The sequence below is a fragment of the Grammomys surdaster genome, unplaced genomic scaffold (assembly GCF_004785775.1).
Source record: "Grammomys surdaster isolate TR1022 unplaced genomic scaffold, NIH_TR_1.0 239, whole genome shotgun sequence".
Lineage (NCBI taxonomy): Eukaryota > Metazoa > Chordata > Mammalia > Rodentia > Muridae > Grammomys > Grammomys surdaster.
Window position 1 is genome coordinate 4345401 of NW_021604684.1, and position 7008 is coordinate 4352408.

Here is a 7008-nt window from a genome sequence, read left to right on the forward strand (position 1 = left end):
CTCAAGTCATAGGAGTGGCTGAGCCAATACTCCCCCACAACCCTCAGGTGCAGCTCTGCTGTGCTGTCTAGGTAAGGTACAGGGCTCCTCTCCCGCGTGTGTCAGCTAGTAAGGGGCAGGGCTAGCTCTCTTGAGTTAATGACCCTGTGTGTGGCTTTCCTGACTGCCAGAGGTGGCAAGGGGCAGCAGGCTGGCCGGGGAGGAGAATCTCCTTTGCATCCATGCCAGCCCAAGGCAGACAAGTGGAGGTGTCAGCTCTTCCATACTCATACCCTTGGGGCTGGCTCAACTTCCATCCATCGGTTCCAGCTCCACACCCTCACTGTCAGGACCAGCTCCACTGTGTTGCCTGAGCGAAGTGCAGGCTCTCCAGAGCGCTGCTGCTGGTAAGAGGTGGGGCCAGCTGTCCAGATTGCCACAGCCAGTGAGGGGCAGGGCCAGTTATACACAGCCCCTGGACATCCACGTGATCTCCAGCGGCCACTCCACCAGAGACATCCCCATGTTCTATTGGGTTAATATGATCCATGAACCTTGAGACTGACACTGTAGCCACAGAGACACAGATATCTCCTTCTGTGGTACCCTAGGCTGGAACTTCACCATGGCCCCAGGTGATGGGACTGGCAACTCTGTAACAGATTATTCCTCTCTATTCTCGGGTCTCCAGTTCCCTCTCTCTCCATAGTGCTCAAACTGCTCCACTTTTCTTCCTCTCCCATCTGATCACCACATACTTGCACATTACAGTGGCTCCTGATGCAGGCTGGCCACGCCCCTGTGTGAGATCCTCCATCCGTGTTGTGCGGCTCTGTGGCAAGCAGGTGTCTATGGCCTGCCTGTGCCGTAGTCATGTGCTGGAAGGCGGGTCTGTGGGTAGCATGATGCTCTGCAGGTCTTTGTTAGTGTTTCTCTTCCTGCCCTGCGATGCTTGATGTGATTGTTATGAGTTCTAGGCATGAGACAGATTTGGCCCACCAAGCTAGGATGAACAAAGGACTGCCATCTGCTCTGCCCCTGACTGATATAAGAACGACACCACCCACAAGGTGTCTCTTTGCCCATCGCTGGAGGCTGGAGGTGGTGTGTGTGTGTTCACTTTTTATACAGAGATGAGAAGGCATAACAAATGACAGTTTTTTTTTTTTAAAGATGGTCAAATAAAGAACTAAGTCACAGACACCTCAAGCAAGAATTGAGCTTTTTTTCTTTTGCTTTTGGACATAAATTATACTTTCTGGCTTATTTTAAAAGCCAGTTAAAGTTACCACCCTCTCCCCAGTAGCTGTCTAGATGGATATCTGAATATCTATGGAGATAGCTCAGCTATTTGCACCTTGTACATTTCTAAGGAGAGAGGATTCACATACTGTCTGTCAGTTTTCTTGACAACAAAATCCTTGTGCTTCATTGGTTGTGTCTCTACCAGAAACCTAAACCTTCCCAGAATGGGGAACTACAAACCCCCAAGCCCAGGGAATGTCAGTTTTAAGAAATGTGTTATACTTTATCCATTGAGCCAATACAGAATTGCCAAAAGACCATATGTCCCCAAAACAGCCAACCCTGTACTCAGTTCTGTTTCAGACTATGTGAATGCACCACTAAGACAATGTGATTAAAAACTTAGTTCTGAGTCACAAAGCTTTCCAAATGAATAATTAAAAATTGAGGTTAGGGACTTTTGTTCCAAAAGCATGTCATTGCCGTGAGAACACACTGTTATTTCAGAGTTGCCGGGACATAGTCAGGGCAGAACTTTTCTTAAAAAGCTATCTCTAGCAGTTTTTAATCTTTATTATCTGAATTTAGGAGGCATCTTAGGGTATTTTATGGTGCTATATCAAAATACAGCAGACGAGGTGATTTATAAATAATAGATTTTTTTTTTTGGTTCATGACTGTGTAGGCTTGGAAGTCCTAGATTGAAGGGATGCATCTGGTGAGGATATCCCTGCTGCTTCTTCCTAGGCAGAAGGCACAGCATAGAGTGTGCATGACAGACAGCAAGCATGGTCTCCAGCCCTTTCATAATTAGCATCAATTACCATGAGTGTGGAGTCCCATTGCCTACACATCTCTCATCTGGCTGCACCTCTCAACACCATTACGATGGGGAATAATCCTCCAATGCATGACTTTTGGCAGGCACATTCAGACCTTACCAAGGGCCGAGTGGAGACTAGCAACTGGTCAGACTGTTTATTTGTTATTGTGTGAGAGGACAATTCTCTGTAATGTAGCTTGTTAGACTCCGTGAATTCCATGTTATATTAACAGAGCTAAATACTACATTACTTGAACATATGAACAGGGGTCAGAAATGTGGGCCTGGAAACAGGGTCAGGATCATTCTAACTTATATTCAATAACTATTGGTCACTGTTAAGATTGTTACTATTAACAAAACTATCATTATCCTGGGGAGAAACAAACCCCTTTGCTCCCCCTTCTATTGGTTTCCTTCTCTGGACCAGGGGAGGGCAGGGAAGTAGAGACTGGTGTAATATCCGTAAAGGATGACCCACCAGAAAAAAGCTACAGTGGCTCCAACCTTCTGCTAGATGCTAGCCCCAAGAATCCTATGGATCTAACCCTCCTTTACTGTGTAGAACGTTCCAGTGAAGGACACATTCACTTGGGTTGTTTCCAGCTGTTGGCTGGCATTAGTTGGGATTGGTATAAGAGGGTTGCCTCTATGCTGTCGTCCAGCCCTTCCTCCCTTGGCTCTTCTAGTCCCCATGATACCCTAAATTCCAAATACATTTCTCCCATCTCCTTCTTGAGACAGCTGCTATTGCCTGACACTTGTTTAGCCCTTGAAGACAGCATCTCCCGTCTCTTTATTAAACACAAGGGCCAGGGCCAGAGCTTTAACTCCATTCCCAGGTGTCAATTGGTGGTCAGAGCCTTGCAGCATGTTACAGTGTGTTTATGATACTGTGTTTCAATATTGCAGTGTTTAGTTGAAAAACAAACAATGTCAATATAGGTGGCAAGTGGCATTTTACCAGGGATGATGTATAATGGAAGTGTTATTTAGAGAAGATTAACTTGGCAAACATAAGAAGGGTTGGAATATAGTAAATATATGTCAAAGGTCGTTCCACACGGTAGAAACAAGCCATTGTGGTCTCGGGCTCTGACTGATGGAGAAAACTAGGCCTCTCTAGTATTTAAAGCATTTTAGTGATTATAAAGGAGTCAGGTCTTGCCCAGGCTTCTTTGGTTGTGTAACCCAGGGGCATTCTACGTAAATAAAAGTGATCTTGGCAATCTTGGCTCATGGCAATCCAGGAACAGTGAGTGAAAGATTGGTGCCCAAAAAGAGAAAAAGATCAATAGAGAAGAAAGAACCTCCTTAAAAAAGTGATCTTGTGAGAAAAGAGGTAAACGGAATTTTACCACGCACAGCGACGGCATTTAACGTAAGGAATGCTACAAGTGTGCAAGAAACCCCGACATGGTTGTCTCACAGGTATAACAGTGAATATCAGTAATATCTGCATGATTTTTATTTTTTGAAATTAATTATTGGTTTTCTAGAAGAAAATGTTGTTCATTTTTTTCAATAGAAAAAGAGTAAGCCATTACCAAGGGAAAAAAAATCTACTTAGAGCTGTATGTGTTGTTCTGTATGTGTCAATTTATGTCTACATGCAATAGAAAATTCATATAGAAAATATATAGTATTCTTTTAGCTATTACCTTAAAGATAAGGTAACTTAGCAAAATCTCTTCTCGTCACTAGCATTTCTACACATCATTCAGTCTTTTCATGCCTTAAATAAGTTTGATTATAAAATAAATGTAGCAAACTCCCCTGATCTACAAGATCATAGATATGTTAACCACAGCATATATTTCTCCATAATTGCTGATAATGAAAAGAAAGTTGTTTCCTGCTAATATGATAGAAATTTGATGTTGATATAAAAGCTCAACAGATTAAGGTTAAGTAGGATCATTTTGCACACAATAATTCATAGTTATTTCTGAACTAAATGCAGTGATCAGTAGTCCCAGAGGTAATTTCTCACCCCAGCCAGCTAATGGGCATGACACACCAGGAAGCTTTGCTGTTCTCTGAAGCCCAGTCTTTTTGCAGTGTGGAATGAGGACCTGCTTCTGTAATTTTCATAGATGGTCCCCTGTGGTTTTAGAGCATCCCTGAGTCACATTCATCTCCTTGCTCTTCCTTCTCTGTGTTCCTATGACCGCATCCCTGGTTTGAAGCGTTAGGGAACAAGTGTTTGCTTTAGTTCTTTTTCCACATAGTTGCCTTCGATTGCAACCACACAAATAACATATGTGAGTTATATCGGACAAAAATTATTAGATCCCTATGCCAAATCTTGAAAGAGGAAGCATTGTGCACACACGAATGCCTTGTAGATCTTCTCTGGCATTAATCCTCACATCCACACCCACACTTTTGCTTTTGGCAACACACCTTTATATATTTACAAATATATAAATATTCCAGTTAACAATATACAACCTTGCTTTTTTAAAACTTAAATCTCTATTTTAAAATATCTGACCAGGTGTGTGTTTTGACACTTGCTTCTCTCTCACTCATCCTTGTGGCTGTGTGATTCATGTGCATTCTGGTGGATTCATCCATTTTTATTGTGATGCTTCTCTCTGTCGCTACTCCCTGATTATTTATCCACATTGCTGAGGGGTGCTGTTAGGTTGCTTCTAGAGTTAGCGTGTTAGAAGCAGCACTGCTATGAACAGTCTAGTGTGGATTTCTTTGTCCATGTCTGTGGAAGTCTCAAGAAGTTTGCTCCAAAACACACTTTTAATAACATGTCTCAAAGTGTATTAAATGTGGGTAAGTCCCCCAGTCAGTGGGCTTTAACAATAATGACTGAGAACATATGATGGCACTTCTCACTGAGTTGAAGAGAGGGTGATATTTGTAAGGGCCAGATGAGGCTTGGACCCCCCCTCAAGTCCCTGAAACCAGCGCTCACCCCAAATGACCACTTGATGCAATCAAAGCAAGAGGCTTTTACTAGGAACCAGCATGCTGGGCCTCAGTCTCAAACCTCCGCAAGAGGGAAGGAGAGAGAGTGAGCCCCGAACATCAAAATACACAGGTTTATAAAGACAGAAGCTACAGGCTGGGAGGGGGGCTGGGGAATAGGGGCTTCTTAGGCGGGAACGCTCTTGATTGTATTTCTTATTGGCACACAGCTGGGAAACTGAGGAGTCAATATGTTCCAGGCAGGAGTGCACTCTCTTATTGACACACACATAGCTGCAGTTTTCAGAAGTAATTGGTATGTCCTGCCTTGGGACCCTTGCCCAGGAGTTCATGAGTTCAGGGTCCCATGTTATTCTGAGATACTGGCCAATTAAAAATTTTTTCCTTACAATAATCTTTGTTAGAATTAAATATGGTTGTGCTGGCTTCTTTTTAGGTCATCTTCACACACCTGAGTGGAGGGACTCTCAGCTGAGAAATGCCTCCGTAAAACTGGGCTGTAGACAAGCCTGTGGGGTATCCTACTAATTAGTGATTGATGTGGTGGGCCCTGCCCGTTGTGAGTGGTGACACCCTGAGTGCTGTAAGAAAATAGGCTGGACAAGCCAGTTAGCAGCACTCCTCCGTGGCCTATGTATCAGCGACTTCTTCCAAATCCTGTTTGACTTCCTGCCCTGACTTCCTTCAGTGATGAACAGTGATATGGAAGTGTAAAGGAAATAAGCTCTTTCCTCCCCGATTTGCTTTTGATCACGGTATTTCATTACATGATCAAACAAAACCTAGCACTTAAATAGACAAGCAAAAGGCTGTAAAAGTCTTCAATTCTCCCAGATATCAGAAGATACTTTTGGAAGAGGACAAGAGATAGACTAGCTACCTAGGAAACTGTGATAATCATCAAGCGGCTGTAGAAAGGGGGATTATGTAATGACGGCATCAGAGGACTTATTAGCACTAGTGTGGAAAGCAAGATTACTTCCGGTGTGCAGAAGCGCTCGTCAGCTCAGCCTCAGCAGGAGAGGTGGTCCGGTGGGAGCAGTCAATGTGATCTCCCACCTTCATGGTTAAAAGTGTTTGTGTCAACTTGTTCTGGGTTTTGGAGTAATAAAATAGCTCTTAGAAAACAAAACGAAAAAGGATACTTTTGTACGTGTTAATGTGAATCTTTGTCACCTGTGCGGGCTTCTATAGACAGACAGCAGAGGGTACCGAGGACCAGAGCTGGAAGGTGCATTTGAGTTTGATGAGACAAGAGGAAGACCAAGGAACTCAAATTGCATCTGAGTCAGAATTGTGTCACTGGTAGCGGGTCCATTGATTGTCACTTAACTGGAAAAACATCCAGAGCAACATAGACTGAAAATAGCAAGCTGGTCTTGACTTTCCTCCATCATAGGACCCTGGTCTCACAAATGTTGGGCAGTTATAATTAATAGAAAAAAATCAGAACTAAATTTACTTAACACATAAAATAAGATAAATTTATTGGATTGAAACCAATTTGTGTGTGTGTGTGTGTGTGTGGGAACCAAGGAGGGGCAGTGCCTAGAATGTAAATTAATTAATTGATTAAAAAAGAAAACCACTGTTTCTACTTTAAAATATGGATTTAATGTAACAGAGTGACTTATAAATGTATTCACAAAGCAATTATATATTGAAATCCTTTACCTAAGTGCCTGGGCCCAGTAGTGCCAGAAAAGGCTGTGTTTTGGTCCAAAGAGAGGAAATGAGTCTAAAATTGTGAAGTTGATGATTGAGTTATTCTGGGAAATATAATTACAGTTTTAAAATAATAAAAGTGAGAGTTGCTGCTTAGGAGTCCTTCCTGTGGGAATAAATAAATAAATAAATAAAAGTGATATGCAAACAGCTACGGAGAATGCTTGCAGATAGTTAATTTTAATTTGGTTCTTGAGACATAAGGAAAAATGGAGGGAAACCAAACATAGTTTACACTCGAGTTCAAAAAAGTATTTATCCTCTTAGTTTTCACAGTTCATTCATTT

General features: G+C 42.5%; 1 pseudogene; it reads right to left on the minus strand.

Annotated features, from left to right (window-relative positions):
* Positions 1-943: 943 nt before the first annotated feature.
* LOC114626816 lies at positions 944-1076 on the minus strand (annotated as a pseudogene).
* Positions 1077-7008: the final 5932 nt, after the last annotated feature.